The sequence below is a fragment of the Onychostoma macrolepis genome, chromosome 14, assembly GCF_012432095.1.
Source record: "Onychostoma macrolepis isolate SWU-2019 chromosome 14, ASM1243209v1, whole genome shotgun sequence".
Taxonomy (NCBI): domain Eukaryota; kingdom Metazoa; phylum Chordata; class Actinopteri; order Cypriniformes; family Cyprinidae; genus Onychostoma; species Onychostoma macrolepis.
This window is the reverse complement of record NC_081168.1, coordinates 5,797,875-5,823,926: the sequence shown is the minus strand read 5'-3', so window position 1 is coordinate 5,823,926 and position 26,052 is coordinate 5,797,875. Positions and strand designations below refer to the sequence as shown.

General features: G+C 33.9%; 1 long non-coding RNA gene across 1 annotated transcript in view; it reads right to left on the bottom strand.

The window, feature by feature from the left end:
* LOC131552939 (uncharacterized) overlaps positions 1 to 25,725 on the bottom strand; it is a 43,656-nt gene extending 17,931 nt beyond the window's left edge. The window contains exon 1 of the long non-coding RNA XR_009274083.1: positions 25,631 to 25,725. This is a non-coding gene — a long non-coding RNA (uncharacterized LOC131552939). The remainder of the gene's footprint in view (positions 1 to 25,630) is intronic.
* Positions 25,726 to 26,052: the final 327 nt, after the last annotated feature.

Genomic DNA, 26,052 nt, shown 5'->3' with positions numbered 1-26,052 from the left:
TTTGTAAACAATTTGTGATAAAGCATCTAAGATTATTCTTGCCATTTTGAAGAGCCAACAATAACAATACCATGCATGTTAATTAACGCAATATGTTATATTACCGTATATCAGCACAAATCTAGTTGTCACATTTTGTTCAAATCTACTTGGAACTAATACGTTTACTGCTCCTCAGAAAACAACAACTATTGATTCTGTAAAGGGGGACTGCAAAATTAGGCTCACCAGCAGTTTTTGCATAAGACTTTAGGTTGAGAAAATATGCACAGATTGTCTTTCAGGATGTAAGGTCTGTCTTGTGTTTTCGTTGGTATTGCTTACACCGTCTTATGCCCTGGGCTTGCCGCCAGGTAGGCAGACTTGGCTCCAGGTGCATTTCCCTTTGGGCAGAAACACCACAATGACTAAAACTGAAGGCAAAACAAATGGTAAGTTTATCTCCTGCTTCTCAGAATTAATTCTTTATGAGAGATACATGTGCTCCTTGTCGTCATCTGCCTTTGAAGACATGTTCACATTTGGAGCATGAACAATGAATTTACATGAAGACTTCATAACATTAAAAATGCAGCCCTGGGAATTTCAACTGCATTTTTTCCCCACTCAAGTCACCAAGGGATTCCATGGCAGCAGGTTTTTTAGAGGATTTTGAAGGTCAGATTTAAACCTGAATTACATACTTGAGCACCAATGCTCACGTTAATATAATATTAAAATGCTCACTGTTTTAATAGTAAAGCAATATTATGTAAAGAATATGCAGGATGACATGATATTAGTATGAACAAAAGTGCTATAAATAATACTGAGAAAAAAAAAATTGTCAGTACTTCTAACTACAGTAAAAAAAGAAAAATGTTTCTTTGAAAATAAATGAATACTTTATTCTGCATTAAAGGGGGTCTTATTCTGCTTTTTACACTTTCAAATTATTTTAGTGTGTAATGTTGCTGTTTGAGCATGAAGAAGATCTGCAAATTTACAAAGCACAAAGTCCACTCCAAAGGGAGTTATTTTCTGTATCAGTAACTGCTGTTTCTGAACTGAAACTTTTTTCAAAAACTTGCACTTTGAAACTCATTTTTAAAAGTTTGTCACATTCCTAAAACACAATTGTTGTGTAAAAGAACAGCCAAAATGTATAACAAGTTTTCTGAATGAAAATGGTGTTGTGTAAACACCCTCTTGTGTTACATCTTGTAAAAATGGCATAATTTGACCCCTTTAAATTGATAAAATGTGACAGCAAAAACATTTCTAATGTTACAAAAGATTTGTATTTCAAATAAGTGCTGAACCCTGAAAAAAAGTATTGCAGCTGTTTTCAGTTTTTGAGCAGCAAATCATCATTTTAGAATGATATCTGAAGGATCATGTGACACCGAAGGCTGGAAAATTCAGCTTTGCATTACAGAAATAAATTACATTTGAAAATATATTAAAACAGTTATTTTAAATTGTTATTATTGTATTTTTTGTTTGTTTGTTTTATGATCAAATACATGCAGACTTGGTGAACAAAAAAATAAATTTCTTTCAATAATATAAAATCTTACTGACACCAAACTCTGAACTGTAGTGTACTATTATGAGGAACTTTTTTTTTTTTTTTGTGATAATTAACATTATGCCACAAATGACTAATGACTTGTATTAAACTCTATACATTCCTTTATCAAACATATTAGAGAATGTCCATCCTACACAAACCATATACATTTGGTATTTAATGATTAAAGTAATGTCTCTTTTCATATTTACATCATAAGAATAACTAAACAGTAATAGGCACAGTCCCATTTTGGATTCTTGTTTGTGTTCGTTTGCACATTTAATTATGAGCGATTGCTTAAAGCAGCCAGTGAGGTGGCCAGCTCGGCAGCAGTGATGGACCTATAAATAATGTTATCAGTTCTATCTCCAGTGGCTTGCTTAATTACAGCAACCTTGTGTGCCTAATTATGCGCAGATGTTATCAAGACCAAAGTGAAAGTTACTTGTGGAAAATCAAATAAACAGCTGAAGTTATAAACCAATTGCCTAATACGATGCCATAGAGAACTATCATGTTTAGAATATGAAACTATAGGTTATATAATACTTGATCATAAACCGCTTTGATATGAACAATCAAGAAGCTTTAATTAGATTTGAGGAGTCTGTGTGATTCCTGCTGACTCAGGAATTTCATCATCAATTACAGTAATTAATTAGTAAGGTGTGTGTTTTTATATATATACACATAGAGATTTGTTTGTACTGTGATGTTTATGGGCAAGCGACCTGCTTTGTTAATTCTAGGTGGAGTACACCTGTGGTATTAATTAAAAAAAGAGTCGTATATTTGTCTTAAATTGTTAAGGGAACAAACTGGAAACAAACCCCTCAGCCTTTCTGAATATACACACACACTCCTGCTGAGCACCGTTGAAGTTTTGTGGTTTAAATCTGCATAAAGACGACCAGTGTTCTCTAGAAGGCAAAAAAAAAAAAAGATTTCCTCTGCACATCAAAAAGGTGTGAACATATGCCTGCAGCCGAGAAACGCGACACATCAGTCATGGTTAGTCTTGCAACAGATGCTTCCAGTGATCTGTGTGGCTTTTTCAGGTGGTGACAGAGGTAAGCAAAGCCGTATCCCAGAGGTTTGAGGCATAAGTGCGTAAGAGAGGTTCATATTTCTCTGGGGTAATGCAGCTGATTGTTCAATCACGTCACATGCCCCACTTAGGGAGGCTAGAGAGGCAATCATGTGCATCTGAAGGCAAAGAGATCGATTGCTCCATCTTTTCCCTCCGTTGAGCTCCTCCTCGAGCCGTGTCCATCTGACATGCTGGCAGCTGTTGTTGCCGTTTGCAGCAGGTAGAGCCTCTGGATGTGAATTTGAGGTAGAAGCTTTGCCCAATTTATGACCTTCGGGGACTGCGGTTAAGCCAGAGGACACAGCGATAACGTTTATATAACAACCGCAGAGTTGCTACTCAAACTAATGCAATACAGAACCACATGATACATAGTTTACTCTTGATATTGTACTGTATTACAGTTTTGTTTTATTTTGACCACTTTTACTGCTAGGGATAAGAGTTGAGAGAGCATATAAAACTATGGGGAGAACAGGCAAAATAAATAAACACGAGGTCAAAGTATAAGTGGTTAGTCCCAGCAGTTAAAATATATATATATATATATATATATATATATATATATATAAAATTATGAAAACTTGCATTTCTGAAATTGTATATTATATTTTATTTTTGGAGAGGCATATGTGTTCATGCTATTATAGCAACACACACACATTGGGTTTTCATGTTTGAACTCTCCGTAGATGTAATATTTTTTTACAAACTTTACATTCTATCCCCCAACTCATTTTCCAAAATGAAACAAAACAAAACATAATTTAGAATGATTTTAGAAACTCTTTTCCTAAAGGGGACCAAAATTTTGTCAAAAATTTCAGGTTTTATAATTATTTTATTTTAGATTATTTTATTATTTTTGGGAGTCTACCAATTTGACACACACACACACACACAAAAATAAATAAAAATAAAATAAAAATAAATGGTTTTACTATTCTGGTGGGGAATATTTGGACCACACACACATAATACAGTACATATACATATACTGTACATAAAAGTTATATATATTTAATAGTCATACACTGTTATATATACAGTATTTGTGAACACACTTCACACAGCAGATATAAGCAATAACAGAACTGTTTGACAGTACTGCAGCAAAAAATACTAAGAACACTGTAGGAAGTGCTCATGGAAATGTTTCAGTGTCGGTGTGAATTTGCCTACCTGGTCCTCATGGCATTTACGTACCTGGGTGCACTTTTTAGCGTGACATGAAATACGTACCAATAAGTACATATCACCGCAGTTTCCAAAAGAAATTAACACTTTCACACAAATTTACAGAGTTGCGATTAATAAAGTGTAATTTTCGCACAATTACTTGAAGAATATCATGCTATGACTTCAAAACAATATTAATATGCTGGGAGATTTGAAAACTGATGCTTTTGAACATTAGCATCGCACACATCCAGCTTCGTATCTATGGGTTTTCATAGATGACAAGTTTGTTCGGTAGCTCACGGAGTACGGAGATGGACTTAGGAGACGAGAAGCACCAGTTTGAATCCCGTGTAACTACGGTTCGACAAAGCAGTTAAAATCTGCGTAAAAGGAAGTTCAAATGGCACAGTTGCATCAGCTAATACGTTTTTATATCAGTTTTGCATTTGTTAACACTATCGGGTAGGTTTAGGGCTGGATTTGGTGTGGGGCATATTTCCAACACGATAGAGCATTAACCTTTAGCGACAGTCCCCGGATATTTGAATTCTGAACCGCCGCAATACGTATCTGAAGCAACGTAATAAAAAAACAGCAATAAGTACCAATATCTACGTAATAAAAACGTGCCAGGGTTCACATATTGAACCTGTGTTTTAGCTCCACTCAGTGGACATTTCTATTTGAAACTGCGGCGAAACGTGCAGCAAGGTACGTAAAACGGTGTCGCACAAAAAGTGCGCAGAGGTACGTATTTTTATGAGACCAGGTTGGAATTTGCTGTGCAGCTGTAACCATTCTCGGCTACATGTAGGGAATATGTTAAAGGATATAGATGGATCAAATGAATGAAAAACCGGTTTGAGGTCCCGGCTGAATTGTTAGCAAGTCCTATGCGTGAGTTTGGAAGCTGAGTTCAAACATTCCTGGTTGATGTCAGCTGGTATATCCACAGGAAGCTCATGTTCACAGAACGTGAACTTCAGCACAAAGGAATAATCTTCTCCCATGGTGAAAGACAGAATGTGGACCCATGCAAAGGAACACGCCTGTGCCGCTTTGAAGGAAGAAGCCTTCCAGAGTGGAAAAAAGCATTTGTTTTTAGTGATGCATGGCCTTATAACCAAAACGGTACAAAATATTAGCACACACACCACATCGAGCGTATACCTTCTCAATCACACCAACCACAAATGAGCTTACAAAAACATTACCTAGCAACTGTACCATATGCACACCAGAAAAGCCCTTACTTGCAAAACAGAAGTGAAGTTTAAGCCTCACACTTCTTTCCAGACCAATACGTGCCGTGTTTTAGGTTAGCTTGAAATGCGTGCTTTGAAGGAAACTAATTTAGCATGCATTACAAGGCCTGTCTTTCATACTGAAGGCAAGAGTTCCTTTCCGTTTGTTCCTCTTTACGCCCTAATCTAATGATCACGTCGATCCCACCGGAGAATAAGCAAGAGGCATTTACATAACTCAGCAACAGAGAAATACTCAAAGCATCCACGTTCCTGTTAGGAGTCTACCAATCTGACAAAGAAAAATGACCAGAGCTACTGGAGTGGCAGCACTTGACTCAAGACTTTGATTCCCCTCCATCCCTACAGAATTCACTTTCATAGTGGGTGTACCAGTGCATAAAGTCTTCCCTGGTTGAGACCTGACAGCCTCGGATGCCAAAAATCCATCTTCCAATGCAATTTAGCACAGAGGGAGCAGGGAAGATGGGAAAATTATACAGGACTCTAGCCTGAGTTTTAACAGGTAGCTGTGGAGACCCGCAGACACATTTGAAATAATGACAGGTTGCTCGAATCTGACAAGTCAAAGTTAGTCACTCTAAAATAAAAATTCAGTCACCTCTGAAACGTGAATGGCAGCGGTGAATACTACGGCTGTCCTCATGTCTAGACTGTTTGAGGAAGAGTCACCTCTAAAACCTGATCCACTGTATATTTTCCATTCACTGCCTGGGATGATATACACTACTAAAAATCAATATATTTTTGAGGGGTAACAATACCAAATATTTCTAAATGTAGTGCAGGATTTCTGTTGTTTACTGGATATAGGCACATACTGACATGGCTTTAAATTGTGCTAATCGAGACAATGATTGCAATAGGTTAAAAATAAAGTATGTGAAAATGACTAGTGAGCCACTGGACTTATGAAATTGATCATTTAGAAGCAAAATGACCTTTTTTAGCAGACAATTTGCAGAATGATAACTAATGATATTGCTTCATAAAAGGTTTAGTTCACTTTAAAATCAATATAAGAAGCAGGGCTGCGTGATATATCGAAATCAAATCAAAATCACAAACAAGTCAGCATGGAAAACTACAAACATACAAGTTCAATGGTTATGTTTTGAAAATATTAGCACTGTAATTGTATAGTTGTAATATAAAATAAAACAAATTATTAATTACTGTTTTTTTTATTTTACAGTAATTGCATTATTATCATATGTTCCTCATTTTGTTAACAGTTTTTAAATAACAACAATGAAATAATAATAAGTATTATTTTATAGTCATACTGAGTGGGTCAAAAATGTGTTTGTTTCCCAAAAAACAAAAAAAAAACATACTGGAAAAAAACTCACTTTATTGTTATTGAAAAATATTTCTGATATTTCCAAATATTTTGAATATAAGTTATTGAAAAATATTTTTTTGCCCTACAAGGATTGTTTATACTCAAAAATAAATGTTCAGAGATTTTTCTTTTTTTTTTTTCTTTTTAAAAATATTTTTAGTTTTTATGTAAATGCTCTCCCCTTACTACAGCACCTTACTAAAGATGATACAATATCTACAAATATTTTTATAATACAATTATTATTATTATTATTATTATTTATCATATAGCAGTGGTTCCCCCAGATTAAATTTTAAATCAGACATAACCAAAAAAGAAAAAAAAAAGATTCATGATTTAATCAGTTGCAAACTTGATAACGTGTGATACCATTTCGTAAATGTTTTTTGACTGATTCATTAGAAAGAACCGGTTCCTAAAGTCATTCATTCAATAAAAAAACATAACAGGATGCATACTCTAATGATGCAACCTTCCATTCATATGTTGGTTTTCCTGACATTGGCTCAACCGGTGGCTTGAGGTTCTTGTGGAAAACTGTTTATTTGACCAATGGCTGAGGAGGGCAGCTTTTGGGAAACCTGTTTGAAGACAATCTTTTTACACAATTCTACTTGGTGACACGAGTAGCACAGAAATGACATACTTCAGCTTTAAAGTTTGTTTTTGTGAACGAAACAACAGAATCATAAAACCTGACTGTATTGTGATAATGGCATTATGAAATCAGACATGAAGTGGATTTCATGGGTTTGAGGATTTACAGTAGGTGTGATCAGATTATGATGACAGAAAGCTTATGCTTCACACACAGGGAAAAAGAGATGCTATTGCATGATGGTAGCCCCACACTCAAATATGAATAGGGATATTTCTCTATTGTTTTAAGAACAATATGTCAGTGCTTTAACACTGCATTGAGCTTAAAGTCATTTCTCACAAATCACCCTTCATTATACCATCCAGAAGCTGCTCCTGAAATGAAATCGTTGCAAACTGAACTGAGGGAGTGAAAGAGACATACATTATTAAGTAAAAAGACAGAATTAGCTTGTCCTGTAATGACTAAATAGACCTATGTGAGAATCCAGGAAACAGCTGCAAGCAGTTTTAAAAAAGGCCATCTGTTTTAAATGGACTTAAACGCACTGTGGTGGTGTGTCTTGTCGCTGTGAGGAACAAACGGCCACGCTGTCAAATGCTGAAAAGCCGAAGGCTTGATTGGCAGAGTGTTAAACACCATGTTTGAACTTGTTAGTACATCAGGCCATTTGTTAGCATTCCACATCCGACAAGGTGTCTGTTTTTAATCACTCTTTTCCAAACAAGAATATGCTTTTCCATAATCATAATTTTGTTTCACTTTTTCACAATTGCTACCATAGACAGACGGACAGACGGATAGACAGACAGATAGACAGACAGACAGATAGATAGATAGATAGATAGATAGATAGATAGATAGATAGATAGATAGATAGATAGATAGATAGATAGATAGATAGATAGATAGATAGATAGATAGATAGATAGATAGATAGATAGATGTTTTGTTCATAAAACAAACAGCTGTCCATATTTCATATACCCACAAGCCTATTTATCACTTTTATGATTTGATGTCATCTCCCTTGTTGTGTGAATTTGAACACCAGCCAAGTGGCTTTTAAAGATGCACTGCTGGAATATGGCCAAATGCTTCTGCAAGATGAATTAAATGGCAATCATGTTGTGGCAGCGTATTGTTTTAATTAGGACCCTTGTCTATTTAACAAAAAGACCAACAGAGCTAACAAAATGCAATAACGGAATAAATGGGGTGCTTGGAGAAATGTCTGGGCCAGTTGCTTACCAGTTGGATTTCAACAAGGCTTTTAAAGCTATTCAGCTTGAAGTACCTTTCCTGACAATGACAACTTGTTTTTATTTGCTTGTATTTTCACAGCGTGTAATTCCAGTCATTCACTATAAATCCAAGGTCATGAAATTTTTATTCGGTTTATCTATTTGTGCTTAGAATATTTTCACTAGCAGAATAGCAGAATATTTTCACACCATAAAAAAGAGACTTGTGTCTTAAATTAGTGGTACTGAACTGGTTTGTTTCAGGGCCAGATTTTACATTGGAACCTAAACTGTACCAGGTGTGTTTATGTTCAACAACAAACAATCAAAGACTGAAACGCATGAATATTCCTATGAACAAGCATGCCAAACAATATGAAAAATCTACATACGACATATGCTGAATAGGAAAAACTGACAATTTCATAAATGCATAAACAGCAGAAGTGTGATTTTCCAGACTAGCACATGAAACAGACACTGGGCCAAATATTTTACTAGTATTAGCCATTTCACTCACTAACAGATGAATTTGAGCCAATACACCATAGAGTTTGGACACACAACCTCAACACCAAAAGATATAGTAGCTGTATCAGTTTTAAAAAATGTAAAACTCTTTATGTTTAAATTGATTAATTTAGCAGATGTTTTAAAATGCATAATGCTAAATTTAAAGTCCTAATTAGATTACTGTAAGCTATAGCCAAGGCATTAATGAGAGAGAAAGATATATTTAATAAATAATATATATAGTATGTGTCTTTGTTTATAGTAATAGATTAGTTCATATATTAAAGGGACTGTTTTATTGCTTGCATTTAGCATTGAGTCGGCTGTTCGACTCAGCAGGTGAGAAACACTGTCTTAAAATAATATCAAAGCTGATAAAATAATTGAATTTGCATAGTTCTTAATTAATTCTCATTGCATGAAATCACACAGGATTCATGATTTTACACCCATGCCAATAAGCAGTGTTCAACAACTGAGCGTTGTAGAGGCAAATGATCTGTGTCATGAATCGCTGAAATGTCATCCGACCATCTTACTATACTTGTCTTTCTGACTCCAACATCTGTCACAACAAATGTGGTCAAGCTCCAGTTTTGGTACTAATTCATGTTAGCGTTGGTTTGTTTTTAAATATTCCAAGCTTTTCTCTGAGGATTTTCAGATGCCACTGTAAGAATGAAAATTACACTAATTTGGGTCTCTATTGTTCACCAAGGCTATTTGATTAAAAATACAATATCAGCATAAATATTGTGAAATATTATTACAATTTTAAATAGCAATTTTCTATTTGGAATATATTTTAAAATGTATTTTACTCCTGTGATGGCAAAGCATAATTTTTCAGCATCATTAGCCTACTCAGTCTTCAGTGCCACATGATCTTGGAGAACAGGGTTATATAGTAAACTCTTTTTTTTTATTTTTTTTTTACTTGAAATAAAATAAACTTTAACTGAAATAAAATAATAGTAATCCAAAATTATCTATATATATATATATATATATATATATATTTTTTTTTTTTTTTTTTTTTCATTATTATTTCCGCTAGTTGCCAGGTCAGTATTTCTCATATTAATTTAGTTTATCTTGTTGCACCAAAATAACTAAAAAAAAAAAATTCATAAAAAAAAAAAAAAAATATATATATATATATATATATATATATATATATATATATATATATATATATATATATACACACACACACACACACACAGACAAAAACACAACAAAATGACTAAAATTTGAAAAAAAAAAAACAGAAAGAGAAAACAAATAATAATATTTCAGTGATAGTAAAATAAACCTGCTACAGAAATCATTATAATATGCTGATTTGCTGATCATAAAACATTTATTATCAAATTATTGTACCGCTATTTTTTATTTATTTTTTTTTTGTGTAGAAACCATGCTAAATGTTTTGGATGAATAGAAAGTACAAAACAGCATTAATTTGTATACATATACAATACATATACAGTATAAATATACTCAAAAAAAGAAGAAAAAAAAAGAGAAAGACCAGACTTTTGAACAGTAGTGTATATTTAAGTGCATTAATTTATATGTATATGTATAAGTATATATTTATAAGTAATTGACAATTCTAAAAACATTTATTAAAATACAAATAACATAACATGCCATTGTCTACATTTGATTTTCGAATGGATATGAACTGCAGGGTTGCTATTTGTTATGCCTTAAAAGCCTTAGAGAGCAGCAAATAACAATTACCGGTACAAAAGTGACAGGGACCCCACAATTCCTTGTTTCCATTCGATCAGTCTGGTATCACAACTACTCAAGAGCTTGCAGCTATACACAGATTTACATGGGCTATTATCATCCTCAGTGGCATTGGGAACAAACCTGTGGCAGTGTCTAGAAGCCGGCCTCACTTTAATTAACAGGGACAGTGCATGGCTTGGAGCTGTCAGTCTTGTCTGGGCCTATAAATGACATTTAATGCATTTCAGACCAGCTGTGTATCTGCAAACATCATTTCAGAGGACGCTTTCTCTCGAACATGCTGCATACCAAAGCAGTTTGAGGTTCATCTTAGGAAATCACTTCTCCTTGAAGAAAATTTTATGGTGTGCTGGATAAACTCACAGCTTATGTTTGTTTTGAGAGAAATTCTATCAAAATTGCTGTGAGAGCACTATATATCTCAGTCAGGTGAATACTCAGACGCATGCTGAGATTGACAAGGACAACGTAGTTACACTTACACACTTCTGGGTGAGAATATGTTTAAAGCTTAAATCTTCATTCCACACTTTTTCACTAAACAGATGGGCGATTCGATGCTAAATAAAACATGAACGAAAACAAACAGACTACCCTGAAAGTGTATGCAAGAATCATGTTGCGAAACTCTGTGGTACTGCTGACAATCACTCGTTTATAAGTATGTTTTGTAAAGATGAGTGACAACCAAATGCCCTTCAAACTAATGAGACTCTGACGATTACACTCCAGCCTGACACACTTTATGTATGCCGATTATAAATAATTAATCGCTACAAGTAACCAAGCCTGTCAAGAAAATGTCATGTCTCATTTGGATGTGCGGAGCAACTCCGATTACCCTGCAATATGTAGCATAAAATATAGTATCAGAGGATATCGCTTGCTTTCACCTCCGTTAGCAAAGTTATATCTATAGCTCTAAGTATAGCTCTTTTTTAGTGCAGCCACAGTCTTTTTATCAGTCCAGACCACTGTGGAAAGGGTGTCTGGGATCTGTATAGTGTGTGATAAATAATTTAAGCCTGCTCTTTCCGTTCCTGCTCTCATAGAGAAGTCTGGGAGAAAACATCAACAAATAATATGATCCGATAAAAGAGACACTGGTAGTGTAGAAAGTATCATAGATGCATATATGTATACAATTATATGTATGTGTGTATAGATAGATAGATAGACAGACAGACAGACAGAAAAATAGATAAAATAATAATAATAATAATAATAAAACTATATATATAATATTTTAAAAGTTTATACACAAACACTGCAGTTCAAAAAGTTATTTAAATCAAAAATACACTATAAACAGTAATATTACTGTTTTCTATTTTAAAATTGAATTTGTTAATTTTTTTTTTTTTTTTTTGCAAATACAAACTTAATATTTTTGAGGAAACAGTGTTTGTTAGTTTTTTATGTATTATTTTATGGACATTCAAATGAATATCATTTATTTGAAAATAATGTTATTTGATTTAATTTTTTGTAAAAGTCTTTACTGTCATTTTTTTTCATTTGCTGTATAATGTAATGCATCTTTGTTGAATAAAACTATTATGAATGAACTATTAGGTTTATATTATGTGATTCGATGCAATACAATGCAAAAGGAAAACAAATATGATCGCTTTTATTTCGTTGGTTCAGACAGACAGCAAATCATAAATTCACTTAAGTGTCTTCTGACTTCTATTTGCCTTGATGCCTGTTTCATAAAACAAGTTTATCAAATTTCAGTTAGTCTGACTCATTGTCAAATGATTTGGTTCCATAAAGCAAATTTAACATAGATCAAGCTCAGTCACTGTGGCAACTTATGCTGGGAAACTAACTGGTCTGGGGCAGGCTAACTGTCAGGCTAAGCTGAGTTCCTCTAACACTGACCAACAGGAACAGAATGATATTGCCACTGACTCTACAAAAGACACATTTAATGTCCAACAACAAATATGTAATGCATAATGCATAGAATTATTTCGCTATTATTTTATTGCGCTCTGTCTGTTTAGCGTGCATGCGTGCAGCAGTGCTCGTTTACTCGCCCACTCTTGACAGCAAAATGGATATGTTCTAACACTTACACATGAAGAATATACCTGTGGCATGTCAGTTATGCACTGAGGAAAACACAATGACTCAAATGCATTTAACAGCACAAATACATTTGCTGTTTGCCATGTTGGACCAATTTGATGTATAATCGACAGTAAGGTCTGCATAAAAGAATAAGGGTCCACAAATTAGTGAGACTGTGTGAACTTCATTTGTCGTTTATGGAACCGCTTTAGCCCCGATTGATTTGTTAGGTTATTTCAAGTCAGGTTTTGGACTTTAATCACTGCTTTTCCTCAGGTCTCCGTAGTGTTGTAATTTGTCATATTCACGTTTGAGAAACAGTTTAGAAAGGAGAAATCAATTTACATATAAAATATTGGTCACAGATTATTGGTATCTTTCTAAACAATAAAAGTATAGCGCATCCACTAGTAATTATATAGAAATAAATCGTTTTTTACAGATGCAAATATGTGGTCCCACTTTATATTAGGTGGCCTTAACTACTATGTACTTACATTTAAATTAATCATTTGATACAATGTACTTATTGTGTGCGTACATGTTTTTACATTGTACTTATATTTTTAAAAATACCTATATGTAGTTACATCTGTAATTAATTTCTGTAATTACATTTATAATTACACTGTCAACCCATCCCTTACACCTCAACCCACCCTTAAACCTACCCATACCACCAAACCTGTCCCTAACCTTACCCATATCCCACCTCAATGGTGGGACAGGTTTGGTGGTCTGGGTAGGTTTAAGGGTGGGTTAAGGTGTAAGGGATGGGTCAACAGTGTAATTATAAATGTAATTACTTAAATTAATTACAGATGTAACTACATATACGTATTTTTAAAAATATAAGTACAATGTAAAAACGTATGCACACAATAAATGCATTGTATCAAATTATTAATTTAAATGTAAGTACACAGTAACACAGTACTGTAAAATAAATCTTATTGACCACAGACATATTCTATTTATTCTATATTCTAACATATCATGCACATATTTCTTAGTATCTGCTTACTGATCTACCACCCATTAATAATGATGTAGCAAAGTCAACTAGACATACCTGGCCATTAATAAAATATAACTTGAATGCGGTTATGGCAGCACTGGGAATATTCCATACTGTACGTCTGCAGAAGCATCTGCAGGCATGTGCGGCAGTAAATTGTCAGGCCTAAGGACATCTGTACCCCAGGAGCCCAGGAGATGCTTACTGTGTCAACAGCCTTGCGCAGCAATGTCACCAAACATCACACCTAAGCCATTACCGGGAAAATAACTGGTCAGGTTTTCTCTGATCACAAGCGCCTGATCTCCTGTCAAAGAGAGAGGGGGAAAGCAGTGGGATGCTGCAAAGACTTTCAGCACTGAAATACAATATCCAATTCCGGATTCATGAAACAAATGCACGGAGCCATGTGGCTGAACTGTAGTAAAATATTAACCTAATATCACAGAATACAGCATGTAACAAAAATGAGGGTAAAAACACAGGTCAGAGTTGTAACTAAAAGAAATAGCACGATAGATGATTTCCCATAATGCTAAGAGTATTTGAACCTATTTCCCCCCATCAGTTTGAAGCTCAACCATTAGAGATGAAAGGAGGTCAGGGGTTAATTATGGATTCCTTGCCCTGCCAACACAGAACCTGCCACCAGCCCCTCATTTGTCTGCGCTTTGATATCAGCACTATTAACTTCATCCATGAAAAGACACTTAACTTCCCAGCTTAACTGAAGAGACCACAGACAAGAATGTCCAATGAGAATGATCCAATGTCCTTGAGTATTACAACATGCCTACATCACAGCAACTCATCCCCATTTCACCTTTAAGTTATTCTTAGATTTGCAAGTGGCATAGCAATTTGGTGCAGTTTTATTGTCTTGATCAGCATACCATCCAGTGTCATTTAGTATTATTGATATTGTCACGCATTGTGTGGCAAGCAAAACACATATACAAGTAATGCTCTTTCACTAGCCTTTAATAATAAACTCAGGAACTTAGATTGCTAGAGGTACGCAGGAGACAAGGAATACATCAGAAAAGAGAAAACTGAGGGCTTATATATACAAGGATAATAATCAACGAAACATGGAACAGGTGTAAGATAATTAGAAACCATGGAAACAAACTAGCAATGAGAACTCAGGCAAACAGGAATGGCAACAAAATTCAAAGAGAATATAACCCTGACATTTATTCATATTTTGAATTATCTTTTATTCTAGATTTACAGTTTATTAAAATTGTACTTTTAGTAATTTTGTATGTGCCTTTGTCATTATTTATTAGGTTTTTTGTTATTTTTTTTATATTTATTTTTATTATTATTAATATTTATTTATAATAATATTTATTTTTATTTAGTTTTAGTAAATTTAGCGCTTAGCACTTACTTTCCGGGTAACATTTTACAGTAAGGTAATTTGTTAGCATTAGTTTACTACATTAGATAACATGAATTAACAATGAAAAATACTACAGCATTTATTAATCTTAGTTCATTTCATCATTTACTAATACAATATAAATAAATAGCTACAAAGTTGCAGAAAGTGTGGCAGTATTTAATGAACCTGAAGCTAACATGAATTAACAATGAAGAGTTGAATGTTTATTAACTTGTTTTATTAGCTTCAGAAAATATTAATAAATACTGTATCAAATGTATCACTCATTGTTATTTAATACATGACTAATGAGACTTTATTCTTTAATTTTAATTTGTTTTGTAAGTTTAAAAGTTTTTTTTATCTAATATTTAGATTATGTTTTATGTTATTAGTTAATGTATTTACTGACACTAACTATCAATGAGCAACACATTTGATACAGCATTTATACATCTTGGTTAATATTAGTTAATCAAATTTAAACTGTTCATTGTTATTTCATGTCAGCTCGGGTTCATAAAATAATAATAATACAAATTTCAAATCAGTATTATTAAATGTTGAAATTAGCAATAACCAAGAATCATAAACGCTTTAGAAATATTTTTCATTGTTAGCTCATGTTAATTAATGTTAACAAATGTAATCTTATTGCAGAGTGTTGCCATTTCAGTTTTAGTTAACAATAACAGCAGTAATGGGGACAATGTTTCAATGCTTCAATATGCCTAAAGGTCTTTAGTTTCATGTCATTATGGTAAATGGTGGTTACATTTATGGACATGTTGTGAGAGACTATCTGTAGGAATATTGTGACCCTATGCTCTGGGAAACATAAACCATGGAATTACATACTACAATGAATAATGAGTAGTCGATTCATTATAAGCTTGTTAACCAAGGTGTAAATACTGAGAAAAGGATTAGTGCGTTTACAGTGGAATCAATTATCTACAACTGAATGCTTATTAAACTGTCTAAAGGCATTTTTTATGAGAAGAAAACACCATGAACAGCACATTTTTGGAGCACACTGAACCATAATGCAATTCAGACAGTCTGCTGTGATGAGATATCAAACCCCAGCCAACATCAAGACTGGGATTCAAGCAAGAGCTGAATAAAGTGTGACCTTTCAATCACCTAACGCATTCTGGACTGAATTCTGCGCCCAGAATCCCTCGGTGTAGGACAAATTAAGTTGGTAGAGCTAAAATGTACTGAATTATTAATAAAAAACTTTATACAAAGAAGACAAAGTGATCCTGTGAGAAAGTTTGAAACTAGAACTTCAATTAATTGTAGATCTGGGCCTTGGCATCAATTGCCAGTGTTGTCAGAATAATGAAACGCAACAAGCTGAAACAATTTGCTCCCTCAGCAAATGCAGACTAAAATAAGATCAGTTATATGCATTTATTGATTGAAATAATCATCCATCAGAGGTTAATTAAGACATGCCAAATATTTCCATTTTAATTATTGGTTTTCAAGCATTTCGCCAGAAAGAATCTTTAAATAAAACAATAAAAAAACACATTCAAGGATGCATGAAGGGCATCCAACTTACAGCATGTTTAAAAATATGTCAGCCATATGATAGATTAATAACCGAAAGAATTGTTTTAGCTTTTCTTTATTTAATTATAACGATTTGCCCAACAAAGCCAATGTGTGTTTTCCAAAGTGCCAAGGCGAAATAAATTTTTATTTGACCTATGAAGCCTGCAGCTTATTTCTGCATATACTTAACATTCATTTTTGTGTTGGCAATCTATCGTTAGCACAAAGTCAAAAAGTGGCCACACAACAAACAGTGGAAACACAGCAAGACTAGGACACAGTTCCGGAAGGATCGGCCTCCTGCGTTTACAGCGCTCAAGGGAACGACTCCGGCTGACACGCTCCCAGATCTGACGTGACGTTTCTGACAGAACAGAAATAATGGCAGTACCAAAGAGGGGCTTTAGATCTGACAAACATTTAGATGTTATTACCCAGTTACAGTGAATAACTACAGTGCCACTCAAATCATGCCCGCATGGCCACTGGCAATACCAGCCAGCCACCTAATGCCAGCAGACAGCAGAAACGCACATCAAGCATAGCCACAAATTCAAGTAATTGACAAAAGATAATGAAGAGTTTGAGAAGACACACTAGGCATCCTGCTGTTAGTAAGTTTCTCTGCTGTTCTTTGCATGTTATTTATATGTACCACAGAATGTTTATAGAGCAGGGGAATGTCTAAATAGTGTACAATCTGCAACCGGTGAATGCGAACGTAATTAATTTTTAGAGGTATAATGGGATTGTTGATGAGGTACATTGCTGTGTAAAGTCGCAGCTGCTTGACGGTTATTTTGCAGTTTAGTCTTATAATGTGTGTTTTGAATAGTTATTTTGTGCAGTTCTCTCCCTCTTTCATGAACATTCACTCTTTATTTTGTTCTTTCTGCTGGCTGAAAAAGAAAGTTTGATCAATTGGCTGGATGGCACATTAACCGCATGGCTTTTATTCAGCTCGGACGAAAATAAAATACCTCTTTGCAGTGAAGCACTGTGCAATTTTATTTTATTTTTTTTTTAAGAAATGTGAAGGTAAGCTAGTGGAATGATTATGATCAGAGATATTTAATTTAAAATCTTTCAAATTGAGAAAATGATGTTCCTTTTTTCTGGAATATCAGAAAAGAAGGAATTAGTGTTCCAAAGAGAAGGCCAATTACGTTTGAAATATAAAAGGGAATTATTCCAAAATTCCTCCTCTGGGCTCCATTAATGTTACACTCGCTAATCACTGCGGTTAACTGCCTTGGCAGCACGGCCATTGTAAAGGCGAAAGTACAGCCCATGTGAGAGATGATCAGGGCTATGGCAGACCTCTGATCTGCAGAACTGGCTGTACAACTTTATTTAATCTCAAACTGTAAAATTACATAACAATAACCTCCAAGACAAATAACTGCCATGTGGTAATCCAATACATAATTTGAGTCCTTTATGTGTGTGTTATGTTTAATATATAATGAGATGGAGAATAAATATCTGGGGAGCAGAAATGCAGAAACACAGAACCATTTTCCATTTGTAATTTACTGTATATTGTATACATGGTATATTTATGGTATATATACACTCTTAGTGGTAATAATCGGTATTCCAAAATCTCTGCATTTTAGCTATGTGGAATATATAATTCATTGAAAAAATATATAAACTGCAAGTTGAGTGAAAAAAAAACAAACAAACAGCGAGACGGTTGGAGTTCTGTTATTATAGAATATCACACTCTCAGCCAATCAGATTGTGTATGTACACACATATACACACAACGAGGTTAGTGAGATATGATCCAGTCTTCATTCTTCAGCAGGTATACAGTATTTCAATAAATTTCTCTGGAAAACTTAGATCCATTTTTGGCCATTCAACAAGGTAATATAAGAAAATGAGGTGAGCAGACCCCTTTAAGGAACACGTTAAATGCAATTCACGCGCACACACAAGTGTTTTCCCCTGTAGATTACGGTTCATAATGAAACAAATGTTTTCTCTTTTTTTGTGCCTTCTTTTTTTCTTTCTAATAGGCACAGCGGAAACTGTACTGGTAGTCATCAGCATACTGATGAAGCAGAAATACTGGCTGAACAGTGACTGCTGCATATTCTTCTGGGTAAAGCTACACTCTCGTGGAAGGTGAAAAAGCTATAATTATTCCATATGCATCAGCCTAAGCAAGCTGTTTTCATTTAAATCAAGGATGAAACAGGAATGAAAATGTCCTACATGTCAGACTATCTATATGCAGCAAAAGCCATGACAGACTGGAAGTTAATTTACTCACAACGATAAACTCAGAGGAACACTCTAAAATGACACAAAGACAAAAATCATATAAACAAAAATTATAATGTAATGAATAATGAAAAGGTAAATATTTAAACAAATATATGAATGACCAATGAATGAATGAATAAATGCAATATTAGAATTAAATGATTTGATAAAAAACAAAAAAAAAAAAAAAAAACAACAACATTGTTCTATTTTTTTCTTTTTGTATTTTTCTAATATTATTATTTTTTTTCTGCATTCATTTCTTTCACTCATTCATTAATTTATAATTTGTTATATGTGACCTTGGACCACAAAACCAGTCTTAAGTGTCAATTTTTCGAAATTGAGATTTATACATTATCTGAAAGCTGAATAAATAAGCTTGGTTTGCATGGTTTGTTAGGATTGGACAATATTTGGTCGAGATACAGTACAACTATTTGAAAATCTGGAATCTGAGAGTGCTAAAAAAATCTAAATATTGAGAAAATCACCTTTAAAATTGTCAAAATGTAGTTCTCAGCAATGCATATTACTTATAAAAGTTTTTATATATTTACGGTAAGAAATTTACAAAATATCTTCATGGAACATGATCTTTACTTAATATCGTAATGATTTTTGGCATGAAAGAAAAATTGATAATTTTGACCAATGTATACAATGTATTGTTGGCTATTGCTACAAATATACCCCAGTGACTTAAGACTGGTTTAGTGGTCCAGGGTCACATATCTCTTTTTCCCCAGATGCATTTTCCATATTTATTTATACATTTATTTACTCCCTGCCATGTAGCAGAGCATTTATATAATCAGCTACCGATAAACAAATAAAAATGTAATTAAATTACCAACTCCTTTATGTCCCACCAAAACTAGTTTCAATAGGAAATCCACACAGAAAGCAAAACCATTTCAAGTGATTTCATGATGTATTTAGCCAGAGTTTTGGTCTTGTCTCTAAACCAGATCTAAAAGCAGACCATAGGCGGCAGTCCTTTCAGCAGAATTAAAAGCCTTATTTACACATTAGAGTTCATGTCACATTATCCCAGGTAAATTACACACTTCCTCGCTTGTGGTTTATAAGGCCTCCTGATAATCAGGCTGAAATGTTTGTGGGATCATTTGAACTGCTCTGATTTAATGGAGCATGCTCAAGTCCTGTGAGGGGTCACTTATATCTCATAAAAACCTTGAGAAAAGCTGTAAAATCAATGACCTGTTTTGTTACTTAATGAGTTGCTGGTGTGAGAAAAGAACAGGGGGAAAAAAGAGTTTGCAATTGCTATGTCTTGCCTATTAACAGTTTGGTTTTGCTGCATTGCTGTTATTGAAGATGCAGCACAAAGACAAACAGAGCTCTCTAAATCTCCTTATTCCAAATACTGACGAGCAAAATGACTCAAACCATATAAACCATCAATAAATAACGAAACCACAGCATGAAGCCTCACACAAGGGAAACAACAGCATCCCCAGCACATTGTGCCCTACGACCTGAGCTTCAGAAGGCAAAGGTAAAAATCCAAGACAAACAAGATGCACCTACCGACATGTTTTGACGTCAAACTGGCTCTCCAATTGACTCAGCAAGCATCTTTTGAAGTGAATGAGGGAGTGATTTTGGTTCTAGTGGAGATAATTTACATGTCTGCACACCGCCTAATGCAGCAATCACACATGCATAGATTAGAATAGATTGGACTTTTTTTTTTTTTTTCCTTCCTCTTTTTAAATGAAAATGCTGAAATATTTGTACCTATGCTGTGACTGGAATAAAATGTTTTAGGAGGTCAAAGCTGCTGGATCTGATAGCAATGCAAAAAACATTCTTGAACAAGAGTCTGAACAATTGTATAAGAGGAACAATGAAAATGGGATGACAAATATGCATCCTAATACCATGGAGTGGAGTGCATCCAGTAAATATACTGCTATATATTGTATGGACACATTAAAGTATACTCAAGTGAGAAATTATTATACCAAAGTAGTTTAACTGAGTAATACAGCTAATGCCTATAATTGCAGTTTCACATACTGTACAATAGACCCATACACTCCCATATACATAACTATAACAGAGTTTGAAGCATGAAAGAGCTTTAAATCACATACTATATATACATATGCATAAATTATATTTTGATTATTTCCGGTTGCTATTGGTCAAGCAGGTATGCTTAGGCATTTAAAGGGGTCATATGATGCAATTTCTATTTTTCCTTTTCTTTAGTGTGTTATGTAGCTGTTTATGCATGTACAAGATCTGCAGAGTTACAAAGCTCAAAGTCTCCCACAAAAGGATTTATTCTATCTAAAATAGAAGGCTGATCCAGATCAGGCTAAAACGCCTCATTAAAACACGCCCCCACATGTCTACGTCACGATGTGGAAATATTTGCGTAATGCCGCCCAAATGTACACGCAAAGAAAGAAGGCGTGGTTTCAGTAACCGCAGACTCAGTAGAGTTGATGCAGCCATGTCAGGGAGATGCTGTGTGTTTCTGGCAAAAAAAAAAAAAAAAAGGCAAAAGCACTTTATTTGGCCTTCTGAAAGTAGATGCAATTAGAAATCATTAAGATTACTTCACAGAACAGCACAACCCAAATGTTTGAATTTGTGCAACACATTTTATGGACAACAGTTTTGTGAATCTAGGAGATTACAAGGCTGGCTGTGCAAAGGCTATTTCGGTTCCACTTTATATTAGGTGGCCTTAACTACTATGTACTTGCATTTAAATTAATAATTTGATACAATGCACTTATTGTGTGCATACATGTTTTTACATTGTACTTATATTTAAAAAAAAAAATACCTATATGTAGTTACATCTGTAATTAATTTCTGTAATTACATTTGTAATTACACTGTTGACCCATCCCTTACACCTTAACCTACCCTTAAACCTAACCAGACCACCAAAACTGTCCCTAACCTTACCCGTACCCCACCTCAATAGCAGTAAAAGTGTTTTGCAATACAATAAGTACATTGTACTTATTTTTTATTTTTTTATGTAAGTACATAGTAGTTAAGGCCACCTAATATAAAGTGTGACCACTATTTCTAAAAAAAGGGTCAGTTCCGACTTTGCTCTGACAATCTGGCTCTTCTGAATAAGCGAATGTAATATGTTTTGTTAATAGTTTAAGTATTAGCTACTGACTGTTCAAATGCGTAGTTTCGCACTGTGTAGAGTATAGCGTCGTGTATGTGTGCGTGCATGTTTTTGTGACAAATCAGGACATAGATTTGTATAATGACAAGGGTATGACATAGGTATTACAAGGAGAAGTGACTTTTCAGGACATACCCATGTCCCCACTTTTCAAAACGTTTATAAATCACACAGAATGGAGTGTATTGAAAATCTGAAATAGCACAAAGTTTCCTGTAAGGGGTAGGTTTAGGTGTAGGGCATTACGCCTATAATGGGATGTCCCCACTTTTCACAAAAACGAACATGAGTTTGTGTGTGTTCGTGTGTGACAGAGAGACAGGGTCACATCACAGTGGAGTAAGCTTTCTTAATCACGGCTTGTGTACTGCAAATACATACGAGCATCTGTAGCACACTCACCAGCTGATGAGGGGAAATAAACAGTTAAGAAAAAACAAACAAGAGACTGAGCTGCTGCGTCTTCTTCTGAAGCTGTGTATTAACTTGAACAGCAAGTGAAAAAAATTAAAGTATCTCCTTTTTATAACCTTTGTCCTATCACAAATAGCAACCAGTGAAAATTAACAATAATGTAACATTAACTAATCCACGTTACATTTTATATGAAAAGGGAAAAAATTATGAAATACATACAGCTTTCACACAATTACTGTTTCACACATTTTATAAATGGTTATGAAACCATCTTCAAGAACAGTTAAAAACATATATAATGTACAAATTGTTGTGACATTTCTTGTCACACTAATTAACAGATAATATACTTAATTACTCCATTATCAAAACCATCCCTACAACCTCATGGTCGCCGATTAGCATAACTAGCTGAAATAAAGTAATAATGCTGGAACACTCTGAAACAACTCATATAACACATACTATAACGCATACTACTGTTAACATGTTGACAATATCTTAAATGCATTTATGTACACTTCATACCTGATGAGGGGAAATAAACAGTTAAGAAAAAAGAAAAAAAACCACAAGAGAAGGAGCTGCTGCTTCTTCTTCTGCCCCTCCCCCCACAGGCGAACACTCACGCGAAAGTCAAAACTAATCAAATGATCAACCAGTCATGTACCAAGACATTCGAAATCAATTGTCAAAGGCACTATATACCATATTACATACTTCAACGAATATTCAATGAATGTATTAAATGCAATATGATTTATCCCTTTTTACTTTACTCCATTTCTTTTTTCCTTTTTTTTTTCATTTTATTTATTTTTTTATAACCACCACACATCATCACTGTGTCTGTCACGTGACTCTGTTCCCCTTTCAGGCTTGAACTGATGGTAAAACTAACAACATTATTAACTGTCTTTACATTTATTTTGAAAGCTGAAGCTGCTATTATTATTATTATTTATGTATTTATTTTTATTATTATTTTTATTTATTTATTATTTTTTATTTTTTTTAGTATTATTATTATTAATGCTTGAACAAATACAGAACAGAAGTGCCAAGGGTATACACAGTAAAAAAAAAAATACATATTAAAACTATACATATATGTATAAAGTAAACAAATAAATTAAAATAAAATAAAATAGTGAAAGGCCTTACTAAATCACAATAGCTTAAATATACCAAATAGATACACAGTTTTAACAGCTTTTTTGTTTGTACTCTCCTTAATGGAACTTATATAGATATCTAATTCCTTACGTACCACAGAAAAAAAAGAGGTTTCTGATTGCCAGAGGCGGACAAAGTACACAACTTCCTTACTTGAGTGAAAGTACAGATACTACTGGTCAAATACTACTCCACTACAAGTGAAAGTTGTAAAGACAGATTTTTACTTAAGTGAAAGTACGGAAGTACATGTTTTTAAAAGTACTTAAGTATCAAAAGTAAAAAATAAATGCATTGTTTTATTGTCACATTGTTGTATATTTACAATACCATATGCCACTAATGCAACCTACTGAATACACTGATTAGCTTATATTATCTTTGGAATTAAGAGCTTTTATGTTACAAAACATACTGAAATGGAACAACTGAATGAAGATAATTATCTTTATTTTTTATCTAACACTCCTACAGCTACATTGAATTCATTTTAATACTTGTTTAAGAGTTACAAAGTTCTTTTTCAAAGAGATATTGAAATCTATGATATGGTTCATTTTAGGCAAACATTGAATAGAAAACAAACCTTTAATCTCTTCAGAAAACTGGATCATATTCTCTCAGTATGGCCATGGGTGTGCAGGTTGCACCAAAGAACCGTCTTTTGAATTTTGCCATCAACTGATCAGTGTTCATAAAATGCTCAGAAATCAGTGAACTTCACAACATGTGGCTAGGGTTGGGTATTGTTTGAATTTTATCCATTCTGGTTCTGCTTATTGATTTAAATTCTTATTGATTCCCAGTTTAGGTTCTAAAGTTTTCATTTAGCCTACTTTTTGATAATTTCTTTGCAAAAAATATATGCATTTATGTGCAGTGTTTTGACAATAAAATAATGTTCAGATTTATATACTTCCCTGACCAATTTTTAGCAGCAATTTACCAGTAGGCCTAAGTTGTATATATATATATATATATATATATATATATGTGTGTGTGTGTGTGTGTGTGGTAAAGTGAGGGCAGTCATTTTTGACAGATATATTAGCCTACCATTTGTATTGCCATAGTTTAACTACAAAAATTAAACTGACTATAATGAAACTATGGTAAATTTGTGGTTACTGAAGTTACTACAAATAGCATAATTATGGTTACTATAGTGAGATAATAGTACATTTGTGGATACTGTGATTTTACTGCAAATACCATAGTTATGGTTACTATAGTAAAAACATGGTTAATTTTACAAATGCCTTTTTAGAGCGCTTTTAGCTTGCAGTAGCGCGGACGTTTACATTAGTTTAGCGGGAAGATCCCGAGGTTGCCAGATTTGCGTAAAAATATCAGCCAAATGTCCATTCAAAGCTAGGCGGAAAACTGCAGGCTTAGGAATACTGTAAGACTTGGCAACACAGGAAGGTCCTGGCAGATCGCAGGCCGGAGTTTCGCAGAAAAAAAAGGGTTCAGTGAATCTGAAAATGCACACGCTGTAAAAACTGCTACATATAACGACTTTCTACTTGGGGACCTTGATATAAATGTAGTTGAGTAAAAAGTACGATATTTGTCTTTCAAATGTAGTGAAGTTAAAGTCGCAAGTTTCCAGAAAAAATAATACTCGAGTAAAGTACAGATACTCAAAAAGTGTACTTAAGTACAATACTCAAGTAAATTTACTTCGTTACTGTCCACCTCTGCTGATTGCTGAATTTACAACGATGAATATGAAACTTAACAAGTATAATCAAGAGATTAATTATGTAAGCCTTATTTTCAAACTTCTTGTCATAGTTCAAAAAACCAAATATTAAATGTTCATATAGTAAAAGAAAATTACACATCACTTTGTCATTTATAAATCTAGAAACCTCCCGCCATAACCTCTTCGTATATTGACAATGCCAGAAAATATGAGGTAGCGTTTCAGGGTGTATATGAGGTAGGCCTACCGTTTCAGGGTGTAGAAGCTGCTATTATGGTAAGGGACTTTACATTTCCGACGCGTGCTTGTGGTGTTCGGTCAATCACAATGCACTGGCTCAGCTGGCCAATCAGAGCAGACTGTGCTTGTCGGAAGGAGGGGCTTTATAGAAAACGATGCGTTTGAGAGAGGCGGTGCATAGAGGAACTACAATTATGTACAGTATTTGAAAAATAATGTGTTTTTTGAACATTAAAGCATGTCAACATATTCTGTTACACCAAATACACAAAATAATGATCTTTAAAATAGCATCATATGACCCCTTTAAGTTGTGACAAAACTATAGTGAACCAAACAGTAGTAACAGAAATAAAGTAAAATATTGTAATTTAAAATAACTGTTATATATTTGAATATATTTTAAAATGTAATTTATCTCTGTGATGC